Source organism: Capricornis sumatraensis, chromosome 11 (genome assembly GCF_032405125.1).
Source record: "Capricornis sumatraensis isolate serow.1 chromosome 11, serow.2, whole genome shotgun sequence".
In the NCBI taxonomy this organism is placed as follows: domain Eukaryota; kingdom Metazoa; phylum Chordata; class Mammalia; order Artiodactyla; family Bovidae; genus Capricornis; species Capricornis sumatraensis.
Window position 1 is genome coordinate 73,817,310 of NC_091079.1, and position 13,304 is coordinate 73,830,613.

The window sequence follows — 13,304 nt, forward strand, 5'->3', positions numbered from 1 at the left end:
AACTGAGGGAATTATTAGCGTTCTCAATTAACGAGTGGTGTGGTTTCATCAATGTTCTCGGGACATAAAAGCTGTTCCTCATGGAGTGGACTGGTGCTCCAGTAACATCAGATGGCTTCTTTTCTTCTTTTTTTAATTGGGGCATACTTGCTTTACAATGTTTTGTTAGTTTCTGCTATACGACGAAGTGAATCAGCCATGTGTATACGTATTTGTTGTTGTTTAGTCTCTCAGTCATCATGTCCAACTCTTTTGTGACCCATATACTGTAGCCTGCCAGGCTCCTCTGTCCATGGGATTTTCCAGGTAAGAGTACTGGAGTGGGTTGCCATTTCTTCCTCCAGAGGATCTTCCCGACCCAGGGACTGAACCCCCAAGTCTCTGCATATCCTTCATAGCAAGTGGATTCTTTATTGCTGAGCCTCCAGTATCCCTTCCCTTTTGGACTTCACTCCCACCCCCTTACCCCTCCTCTCTAGTCATCAACAGACCATGGAGCTGAGCTCCCAGCGCTGAACTAGCTATCTGTTTTACACATGGCGGTGCCCATATGACAGATGGCTTCTGGATGTTCCCGAGCTCTGTGCTGCGTTCATACACTGAACAGTGAGTCTGTATCTACCAGTGTCAGACATCTCACAAGACGGCAAACAGAAATGCTGAGTAAGGAAGAGCCTTACTACCTCCAGGGAACTCGCTGTCTAGTAGTGTTTCAGCCTTCGTTCTCCCCCCGACACTTTCTGTCAGAACGCTCCTACTTGGCTAATCTCATGTTTATCTCACCACTTATTTCAGGCATCATCGTTTCCTGGAATCTGCCCCTCATCCATCTCCATCCTCACAAGATGCCCTCCCTCCAGCCCGTGCCCCTCCACTGTACCCCTCTAGCACTGTACGTCTCTCTTGTGTACCATGTTACACCTCTGTGTATTGTATATCACCTTTTCTGCTACTATTTCCCCAACTACCTTGCAGACTCTTGGAAGGTGAAGACAGCATCTTATTCCTTGTAGTTTTCTCACTAGAATGCCTGTTATCGAGTAAATGTATACAAAGTAAATATATACAAAGATATCTGGATTTATTACATGGTAACATTCAGAAAACTAAGATCATGGCATCTGGTCCCATCATTTCATGGGAAATAGATGGGGAAACAGTAGAAACAGTGTCAGACTTTATTTTGGGAGGTTCCAAAATCACTGCAGATGGTGATTGCAGCCAGAGCTTCCCTGGTGGCTCAGAGGCTGAAGCATCTGCCTCCAATGCAGGAGACCCGGGTTTGATCCCTGGGTTGGGAAGCTCCCCTGGAGAAGGAAATGGCAATTCACTCCAGTATTCTTGCCTGGAGAATCCCATGGACAGAGAAGCCTAGTAGGTTACAGTCCACGGGGTCGCAAAGAGTTGGACACGACTGAGCGACTTTACCTACTCCTTGGAAGGAAAGTTATGACCAACCTAGATAGCATATTCAAAAGCAGAGATATTACTTTGCCAACAAAGGTCTGTCTAGTCAAGGATATGGTTTTTCCAGTAGTCATGTATGGATGTGAGAGTTGGACTGTGAAGAAAGCTGAGTGCCAAAGAATTGATGCTTTTGAACTGTGGTGTTGGAGAATACTCCTGAGTCCCTTGGACTGCAAGGAGATCCAACCAGTCCATTCTAAAGGAGATCAGTCCTGGGTGTTCTTTGGAAGGAATGATGCTGACGCTGAAACTCCAGTACTATGGCCACCTCCTGTGAAGAGTTGACTCATTGGAAAAGACTCTGATGCTGGGAGGGATTGGGGGCAGGAGGAGAAGGGGATGACAGAGGATGAGATGGCTGGATGGCATCACTGACTTGATGGATGTGAGTTTGAGTGAACTCCAGGAGTTGGTGATGGACAGGGAGGCCTGGCATGCTGCAATTCATGGGGTTGCATAGAGTTGGATTTGACTGAGTGACTGAACTGAACTGAACTAAACTGAAGTTAGTAACCTCATGATTTAGCAAGATTAAACTTTCCATGTTTACCAAGATTAACAACGACCTGGGGCGAGTATTCTAGGGAAAGATATCCTGTAGAAAGAGCTCTGGGACTCACTGGATTCTCCCAGCTGTTTCATATGCTTCCTGAGTGTCACTTGCTGGAAGGTGACTTGTGAATGTCACTTCTCCTTGCTCTTGACATGGCCACAAAGCCTTGATTAGAGTTATTCTTCTAAATTGAGCATTTCCTTTAGACTTTTCTGAGTAGAAAGTGCAATTTTTATAGTATGAGAGCTTTTGGTTAACTTAGCTATGGTAATTTGTGGGGTTTTTTGCACTCTCTAATTTTATCTCTTGAAAATAAGTATCTCTTTTGGTATAATCTTGGGTTGCAGGAGGTCACATTCTTCATAGTGACAGTTTTGAGTGGGAAGAAGGGGATAGCAGAGGAGTTTGGATTTGTTCAAACAAAGGACACTGGAAAAGCTCTTCTTAGAAGACTGGCTGGGTGGCAGACTCAGAAATCTAGGATACTCTAAAATTCCTGGGATTTCTGTGGATCTGAAAAATAGCAACTTTGACTGGGGGGAAAAAAAAGGTTTAAAACAATTTCATTTCTCCAAAATCCTTAGAAATTAAAATGGCTTAGATCATCGGAAATTAGAGCCTTATGAGGATAGAGAAAAACAGATCCCTTGGTACAATATAAAAATTCAGAATGCTTTCAATCTGATCTAGAGAAATTGAGTCAAAACTAGACAGCTCTTTCAACTCTTTAAAGGATTTTATGATCTGTTGGGACAGCAACTTGGAGGTGGTATATCTACTTACAAATCAAATATTTCTTAAAGTTTTAAAAATGAAATAACATACAGATACAAGGAAGCAAAGGAAATTTATATTTTGAAGAAATCTGATTTTTGTAATTAAAGCTAAGTAATACATTTTATATATTATAAAAATATTTTTAGCATATTTTCTTGAAAACATTAGACTTTTTATTGGTGTGTAACAAAATAGTTCCTAAATAAGCAGTTTCTGTATTTGTGTTTTCAACCTGTTCTTCAGAATAGCACTTCAGTTGCTTCCTGAAAAACAAAAACAATACAAACATGTTTTAAGAACATATAGTGTGATTTTAAAATATGTTTAATTAATTTTAACTTTCTTACTATTTCATGGAATGGTTAATAACACAAAAATCAGTATTTCAGAGTTTACCAATTTAAGTTGCTCTTGTGTGGAACTGTGGAGAGAGAACAGTGGTCCTTATATATTGTAGTTTTCACATTCAAGTTTTCTAATTTTATTTAGTATAATTTCACGACTCTCTTAAAAGTAAAATGCTGTTAATTCAGAATGCAAAGTTATTAAAAAAGAAAAACAGAATTTCATCAACGGTTGCTATGATCTGAATATGTGTGTGCGTGCTGTGTCTGACTCTTTGCAATCCCATGGACTGTGGCCTGCCAGGTTCCACCGTCCATGGAATTTTTCAGGCAAGAATACTGGAGTGGGTGGCCATTTGGTCCTCCAGGGGATCGTCCCAACCCAGGAACTGAACCCACCCAGGAATTTCTTAAGTCTCTTGCATTGGCAGGCAGATTCTTTACCAATAGCACCACCTGGGAAACCCCACCTGAATGGGAAAGAAAGTGAAAGTCGCTCAGTTGTGTGTCATTGTGTGTCCAACTCTTTGCTACCCCATGAACTATACAGTTCATGGAATTCTCCAGGCCAGAATACTGGAGTGGGTAGCCTTTCCCTTCTCCAGGGGATCTTCCCAACCCAGGGATTGAACCCGGTCTCCTGCATTGCAGGTGGAATCTTTAACAGCTGAGCCACCAGGGAAGCCACACCTCAAATTTATGTTTTAAAACCTAATGTCCAATGTGATGGTATTAGGGATAGGGCTTTTGATAGGTGCTTAGGTCTTGAGGGCAGAGCTTCCATGAATGTGATTAGTTTTCTTATAAGAGACTTCACAGAATTCCTCAACCCCTTCAACCACATAAAGATACAGTGGAAGTCTGCGACCCAGAAGAGGGCCCTTATTTGACCATGCTGGCACCCTGATCTCAGACTTCTGGCCTCCAGAATTGTGAGAAATAAATTTATGTTGTTCTTAAGCCATTCAATCTTTGGTATTTTGTTATAGCAGCCAGAAAGGATGAAGACAGTGTTTAAGTCTTCTCATGTCTTAATTGAAGAATTATGGATTATTTAGTAGCAAAGGGGAAGCGGTTAACTTTTTCATCTGGGAAAAAAAGTACTAAAAGACATCAAGAATGTTATCATTTACCAATGACTTGAAAGTAGGATTTTCTGAATTTTGTAAAATTCCAAAGTTGTAAGATACAAGTAGGGAGAAAGTCAGTGAAGATAATTAGGGCAAAAAATATGTTTAATGAAGAAACACAAAATGTACAAATATAATAATACTGTACAAATATAATAATAATACGTAGTACTTATACTTTATATTTTAATGCTTCTTGGAAGAAAGAAATGAAATTAAGCAGTACCTATCACATTATTATAAAACAGACAGCAAGTTTTACTCTTACTAGAATTCTAGGGACAAGAAAACTGGCATTGAAATACAATAACTTGTGTGCTGCTCTTTACCTTTGATCCCTCAGCTCCAAACACATCCTCTCTATTATCTATAAGAGGCAGGGATGGGACTTTTCAAATTGTGCTTCTCCCTTGACAGCTGGTTTCTAATTAGTTTCTACCAGGAGGAGGGAAGAACGGATTATTTCTTCCTGAAGCCCCAGGCTCCCGTTGTTCTGCCACTCTCCCAGAAAGCCAGCCTTACTGTGTCCCTTCATCCTGACTTCTTTTTTTAATTGTAAATTTAGTCTTGGCTTTTAGTACTGAAATACTTCATTCTCCTTCTAAATTATTCAGTCCAATTCAGTTCAGTCATTTAGTCGTGTCTGACTCTTTGCAACTTCATGGACTGCAGTGTGCCAGGCCTCCCTGTCCATCACCAACTCCTGGAGTTTACTCAAACTCATGTCCACTGAGTTGGTGATGCCATCCAACCATCTCAATCTCTGTTGTCCCCTTCTCCCACCTTCAATCTTTCCCAGCATCAGGGTCTTTTGAGTTGAGTCAGTTGTTCTTTGCATCAGGTGGCCAAAGTCTTGGAGATTCAGTTTCAGCATCAGTCCTTCCAAAGAATATTAAGGATTGATTTCTTTTAGCATGGACTGGTTGATCTCCTTGCAGTCCAAGGGACTCTCAAGAGTCTTCTCCAACACCACAGTTCAAAAGCATCAATTCTTTGGTGCTCAGCTTTCTTTATAGCCCAACTCTCACATCCACACATGATTACTGAAAGAACCATAGCTTTCACTAGACGGATCTTTGTTGGCCAAGTAATGCCTCTGCTTTTTAATATGCTGTCTCGGTTGGTCATAACTTCCAAGGAGGAAGTGTCTTTTAATTTCATGGCTGCAGTCACCATCTGCAGTGACTTTGGAGACCAAAACAATAAAGTCTGTCACTGTTTCCACTGTTTCCCCATCTATTTGCCATGAAGTGATGGGACCGGATGCCATGCTCTTTGTTTTCTGAATGTTGAGCTTTAAGCCAACGTTTTCACTCTCCTCTTTCACTGTCATCAAGAGGCTTTTTAGTTCCTCTTCCCTTTCTGCCATAAGGGTGGTGTCATCTGCATATCTGAGGTTATTGATATTTCTCCCGGCAATCTTGATTCCAGCTTGTGCTTCATCCAGCCCAGAGTTTTTCATGACATACTCTGCATATAAGTTAAATAAGCACGGTAACAATATACAGCCTTGATGTACTCCTTTTCCTATATGGAACCAGTTGGTTGTTCCAGGTCCAGTTCTAACTGTTGCTTCTTGATCTGCATACAGATTTCTCAGGAGGCAGGTCAAGTGGTCTGGTATTCCCATCTCTTGAAGAATTTTCCACAGTTTGTTGTGACCCACACAGTCAAAGGCTTTGGCATAGTCAATAAAGCAGAAATAGATGTTTTTCTGGAACTCTTGCTTTTTCGATGATCCAACAGATGTTGGTAATTTGATCGCTGGTTCCTCTTTCTATTTAAATCCAGCTTGAACATCTGAAAGTTCAAGGTTCATATACTGTTGAAGCCTGGCTTGGAGAATTTTGAGCATTACTTTGCTAGCAGGTGAGATGAATGCAATGTGCTATAGTTTGAGCATTCTTTGGCATTGCCTTTCTTTGTGACTGGAATGAAAACTGACCTTTTCCAGTCCTGTGGTCACCACTGAGTTTTCCAAATTTGCTGGCATATTGAGTGGAGCACTTTCACAGCATCATCTTTTAGGATTTGAAACAGTTCAACTGGAATTCCATCACTACCACTAGCTTTGTTCGTAGTGATGCTTTCTGAGGCCCACTTGAATTCACATTCCAGGATGTCTGGCTCTAGGTGAGTGATCACACCATCGTGATTATCTGGGTCATGAATTTTTTTTGTATAGTTCTTCTGTGTATTCTTGCCATCTGTTCTTAATATCTTCTGCTTCTGTTAGGTCCATACCATTTCTGTCCTTTATTGAGCCCATCTTTGCAGGTGTATAAACCCAAACCCAAAACAATAAAGTACATGGCACGGGATCATACTTATCAATAATTACCTTAAATGTAAATGGGTTGAATGCCCCACCTAAAGGCAAAGACTGGCTGAATGGATAAAAAAACAAGATCCCTATATATGCTGCCTACAAGAGATCCACCTCAAAACAAGGGACACATACAGACTGAAAGTGAAGGGCTGGAAAAAGATATATCACGCAAATAGAGACCAAAAGAAAGCAGGAGTGGCAATACTCATATCCGATAAAATAGACTTTAAAACAAAGGCTGTGAAAAGAGACAAAGAAGGCCACTACATAATGATCAAAGGATCAATCCAAGAAGAAGATATAACAATTATCAATATATATGCACCCAACATAGGAGTACCGCAATATGTAAGACAAATGCTAACAAGTATGAAAGGGGAAATTAACAATAACACAATAATAGTGGGAGACTTTAATACCCCACTCACAGCTATGGACAGATCAACTAAACAGAAAATTAACAAAGAAATGCAAACTTTAAATGATACAATAGACCAGTTAGACCTAATTGATATCTATAGGACATTTCACCCCAAAACAATGAATTTCACCTTTTTCTCAAGTGCTCACGTAACCTTCTCCAGGATAGATCACATCCTGGGCCATAAATCTAACCTTGATAAATTCAAAAAAATCAAAATCATTCCAAGCATCTTTTCTGACCATAATGCATTAAGATTAGATCTCAATTACAGGAGAAAAACAGCTAAAAATTCCAACATATGGAGGCTGAACAACATGCTTCTGAATAACCACCAAATCACTGAAGAAATCAAGAAAGAAATCAAAATATGCATAGAAATGAATGAAAATGAAAACACAACAACTCAAAACCTGTGGGACACTATAAAAGCAGTGCTAAGAGGAAAGTTCATAGCACTACAGGCATACCTCAAGAAACAAAAAAAAAGTCAAATAAATAACCTAACTCTACACCTAAAGCAACTAGAAAAGGAAGAAATGGAGAACCCCTGAGTTAGTAGAAGGAAAGAAATCTTAAAAATTAGGGCAGAAATAAGTGCAAAAGAAACAAAAGAGACCATAGCAAAAATCAACAAAGCCAAAAGCTGGTTCTTTGAAAGGATAAATAAAATTGACAAACCATTAGCCAGACTCATCAAGAAACAAAGAGAGAAAAATCAAATCAATAAAATTAGAAATGAAAATAGAGAGATCACAACAGACAACACAGAAATACAAAGGATCATAAGAGACTAGTATCAGCAATTATATGCCAATAAACTGGACAACGTGGAAGAAATGGACAAATTCTTAGAAAAGTACAACTTTCCAAAACTGAACCAGGAAGAAATAGAAAATCTTAACAGACCCATCACAAGCACGGAAATTGAAACTGTAATCAGAAATCTTCCAGCAAACAAAAGCCCATGTCCAGATGGCTTCACAGCTGAATTCTACCAAAAATTTTGAGAAGAGCTAACACCTATCCTACTTAAACTCTTCCAGAAAATTGCAGAGGAAGGTAAACTTCCAAACTCATTCTATGAGGCTACCATCACCCTAATACCAAAACCTGACAAAGATGCCACAAAAAAAGAAAACTACAGGCCAATATCACTGATGAACATAGATGCAAAAATCCTCAACAAAATTCTAGCAATCAGAATCCAACAACACATTAAAAAGATCATACACCATGACCAAGTGGGCTTTATCCCAGGGATGCAAGGATTCTTTAATATCTGCAAATCAATCAATGTAATTCACCACATTAACAAATTGGAAAATAAAAGCCATATGATTATCTCAATAGATGCAGAGAAGGCCTTTGACAATATTCAACATCCATTTATGATAAAAACTCTCCAGAAAGCAAGAATAGAAGGAACACACCTCAACATAATAAAAGCTATATATGACAAACCCACAGCAAACATTATCCTCAATGGTGAAAAATTGAAAGCATTTCCCCTAAAGTCAGGAACAAGACAAGGGTGCCCACTTTTACCACTACTATTCAACATAGTTCTGGAAGTTTTGGCCACAGCAATCAGAGCAGAAGAAGAAATAAAAGGAATCCAAATTGGAAAAGAAGAAGTAAAACTCTCACTGTTTGCAGACGACATGATCCTCTACATGGAAAACCCTAAAGACTCCACCAGAAAATTACTAGAGCTAATCAATGAATATAGTAAAGTTGCAGGATATAAAATCAACACACAGAAATCCCTTGCATTCCTATACACTAATAATGAGAAAGTAGAAAAAGAAATTAAGGAAACAATTCCATTCACCATTGCAATGAAAAGAATAAAATACGTAGGAATATATCTACCTAAAGAAACTAAAGACCTATATATAGAAAACTATAAAACACTGATGAAAGAAATCAAAGAGGACACTAATAGATGGAGAAATATACCATGTTTATGCATCAGAAGAATCAATATAGTGAAAATGAGTACACTACCCAAAGCAATCTACAGATTCAATGCAATCCCTATCAAGCTACCAGCGATATTTTTCACAGTACCAGAACAAATAATTTCAAGATTTGTATGGAAATACAAAAAACCTCGAATAGCCAAAGCAATCGAGAAAGAAGAATGGAACTGGAGGAATCAACCTGCCTGACTTCAGGCTCTACTACAAAGCCACAGTCATCAAGACAGTATGGTACTGGCACAAAGACAGAAATATAGATCAATGGAACAAAATAAAAAGCCCAGAGATAAATCCACACACATATGGACACCTTATCTTTGACAAAGGAGGCAAGAATATACAATGGAGTAAAGACAATCTCTTTAATAAGTGGTGCTGGGAAAACTGGTCAACCACTTGTAAAGAATGAAACTAGATCACTTTCTAACACCGCACACAAAAATAAACTCAAAATGGATTAAAGATCTAAACGTAAGACCAGAAACTATAAAACTCCTAGAGGAGAACATAGGCAAAACACTCTCTGACATAAATCACAGCAGGATCCTCTATGACCCACCTCCCAGAATACTGGAAATAAAAGCAAAAATAAACAAATGGGACCAAATTAAAATTAAAAGCTTCTGCACAACAAAGGAAAATATAAGCAAGGTGAAAAGACAGCCTTCTGAATGGGAGAAAATAATAGCAAATGAAGCAACTGACAAACAACTAATCTCAAAAATATACAAGCAACTTATGCAGCTCAATTCCAGAAAAATAAACGACCCAATCAAAAAATGGGCCAAAGAACTAAATAGACATTTCTCCAAAGAAGACATACAGATGGCTAACAAACACATGAAAAGATGCTCAACATCACTCATTATTAGAGAAATGCAAATCAAGACCACAATGAGGTACCACTTCACACCAGTCAGAATGCCTGCAATCCAAAAGTCTACAAGCAATAAATGCTGGAGAGGGTGTGCAGAAAATGGAACCCTCTTACACTGTTGGTGGGAATGCAAACTATACAGCCACTATGAAGAACAGTGTGGAGATTCCTTAAAAAATTGCAAATAGAACTGCCTTATGACCCAGCAATCCCACTGCTAGGCATACACACCGAGGAAACCAGAATTGAAAGAGACACATGTACCCCAATGTTCATCACAGCACTGTTTATAATAGCCAGGACATGGAAGCAACCTAGATGTCCATCAGCAGATTAATGGATAAGAAAGCTGTTGTACATATACACAATGGAATATTACTCAGCCATTAAAAAGAATACATTTGAATCAGTTCTAATGAGATGGATGAAACTGGAGCTGATTATACAGAGTGAAGTAAGTCAGAAAGAAAAACACCAATACAGTATACTAACACATATATATGGAATTTAGAAAGATGGTAATGATGACCCTGTATGCGATCAGCAAAAGAGAAACATAGATGTGTAGAGCAGACTTTTGGACTCTGAGGGAGAGGGAGAGGGTGGGATGATTTGGGAGAATGGCATTGAAACATGTATACTATCATGTAAGAAAAGAATTGCCAGTCTATGTTTGGTGCAGGATACAGGATGCTTGGGGCTGGTGCACGGAGATGATATGGGGTGGGAGGTGGGGGGGGGGGGTGTTCATGTTTCAGAACTCATGTACACCCGTGGCGGATTCATGTCAATGTATGGCAAAACCAATACAGTATTGTAAAGTAAAATAAAGTAAAAAAAAAAAAAAAGAAAGAAATGTTCCCTTGGTATCTCTAATTTTCTTGAAGAGATCTCTAGTCTTTCCCATTTTATTGTTTTCCTCTATTTCTTTGATTGTTCACTGAGGAAGGCTTTTTTATCTCTCCCTGATGTTCTTTGGAACTCTGGATTCAAATGGGTATATCTTTCCTTTTCTCCTTTACCTTTCAGGTCTCTTCTTTTTATAGCTGTTTGTAAGGCCTCCTCAGACAACCATTTTGCCTTTTTACGTTTCTTTTTCTTGGGTATGGTCTTGATCCCTGTCTCCTGTACAATGTCACAAACCTCTGTCCATAGTTCTTCAGGCACTCTGTCTATCAGATCTAATCCCTTGAATCTATTTCTCACTTCTACTGTATAATCATAAGGAATTTGATTTAGGTCATACCTGAATGGTCTAGTGGTTTTCCTCACTTTCTTCAATTTAAGTCTGAATTTGGCAATAAGGAGTTCATGATCTGAGCCATAGTCAGCTCCAGGTTTTGTTTTTGCTGATTGTATAGAGCTTCTCCATCTTTGGCTGCAAAGAATATAATCAATCTGATTTAGGTATTGACCATCTGGTGATGTCCATGTGTAGAGTCTTCTCTTGTGTTGTTGGAAGAGGGTGTTTGCTGTGACCAGTGCGTTCTCTTGGCAAAACTCTGTTAGTCTTTGACCTGGTTCATTCTGTACTCCAAGGCCAAATTTGCCTGTTACTCCAGGTATTTCCTATTTTTGTATTCCAGTCCCCTATAACAAAAAGGACATCTTTTTTGGGCATTAGTCCTAGAAGGTCTTATAGGTCTTCATAGAACCGTTCAGCTTCTTTAGCATTACTGATCAGGGCATAGACTCCAATTACTGTGATATTGAATGGTTTGCCTTGAAAACAAACAGAGATCATTCTCTTGTTTTTGATACTGCATTTTGGACTCTTTTGTTGACTATGATGCTACTCCATTTCTTCTAAGTGATTCTTGCCCACAGCAGTAAATATAATGGTAATCTGAATTAAATTCCTAAAATGTCGATGTTCACTCTTGCCAACTCCTCTCTGACCACTTCCAATTTGCCTTGATTCATGGACCTAACATTCCAAGTTCCTATGCAATACTGGTCTTTACAGCATCAGACTTCCATCACCAGTCACATCCACAGCTGGGTGTTGTTTTTGCTCTGGTTCCGTCTCTTCATTCTTTCTGGAGTTATTTCTCCACTGATCTCCTATATGCATATGGGCACCTACTGACCTGGGAAGTTCATCTTTCAGTGTCCTCTCTTTTTGTTTTTTCATACTGTTCATGGGGTTCACAAGGCAAGAATACTGAAGTGGTTTGCTATTCCCTTGTCCAGTGGACCACGTTTTGTCAGAACTCTCTTGGATGGCCCTACATGGCATGGCTCAAGTTTCCCTGAGTTAGACAAGGCTGTGGTCCATGTGATCAGATTGGTTAGTTTTCTGTGATCTAGGTTTTCAGTCTGTCTGCACTCTGATGGAGAAGGATAAGAGGCTTATGGAAGCTTCCTGATGGGAGAGACTGAGGAAACTAAGTCTTGTTCTGATGGGCGGGGCCAGGCTCAGTAAAATTTTTAATCCAATTTTCTTTTGATGGGTGGGGCTGTGTTCCCTTCCTTTTATTTGACTTGGGGCCAAACTATGATGGAGGTAATGAAGATAATGGCGACCTCCTTCAAAAGTTCCCATGCACGCACTGCTACATCCAGCGCCTCAGCCCTGTAGCAGGCCACTGCTGACCCACACCTCTGCTGGAGACTCCTGCACACTCCCGGGCAAGTCTGTGTGTCTCTTGTGGGGTCACTGCTCCTTTCTCTTGAGACCTGGTTGGCACAAGGTTGTTTGCACCCTCTGAGTCTGTTTCCCCAGTCCTGTGTAAGTTCTGGCAGCTCTATGGTGGAGTTAATGAGACCTCCTCCAAGAGGGCTTATGCCATACCCAGGCCTGCTGCATCCAGAGCCCCTGCCCCAGGCGCAGTCCACTGCTGACCTGCACCTCCACAGGAGATGTACGAACACAATTCTCTCTCAGTCTCTGTGAGGTCTCTGGGTCCTGGTGTGCACAAGGTTTGTTTGAACCCTCTGAGCATCTCTGACCAGTATGGGGTTTTATCTAAACACAGTTTTGTTCCTCCCACCATCTTGATGGGGATTCTCTGCCCTTGGACATGGGGTATCTCCTCACAAATTTATGGCAACATGTGGCCACAGAAAATGGTTTAGGAATGGGCATGTGACCCAAGCTGAGTCAATGACAATAACTTTGGGACTTTTGCTGAAGGTTTGTTCTTTCTGCATTAGTTGCATTAGAATGTAAACATGAAGATGCTGGTGGCATTTGTACATGAGGGTTGGGGTGGATGATGGAGAAAGAGAGTCTGGGAGTGAATGGAGAGGAGAGATGGAGACTCAGGTTCTGGATTATGTCATTTGAGTCTTTGGTTCTTGCTCTTCCAGATCAGATTACTTCCGAGAGTCTCAGTTAAGCGAGTTCACTTTATTGTCCAAACCAACTGGAGCTGAGCTTGTGTACCTTGTAACTGAAAGAATACTGACGTAACCTGAA

General features: G+C 40.0%; 1 protein-coding gene across 1 annotated transcript in view; it reads right to left on the minus strand.

Moving 5' to 3' along the window:
* Positions 1 to 2,953: 2,953 nt before the first annotated feature.
* PKHD1L1 (PKHD1 like 1) overlaps positions 2,954 to 13,304 on the minus strand; it is a 179,964-nt gene continuing 169,613 nt past the window's right edge. The window contains exon 78 of the mRNA XM_068983663.1: positions 2,954 to 3,060. The gene's annotated coding sequence lies outside the window, so the exon portion shown is untranslated. The remainder of the gene's footprint in view (positions 3,061 to 13,304) is intronic.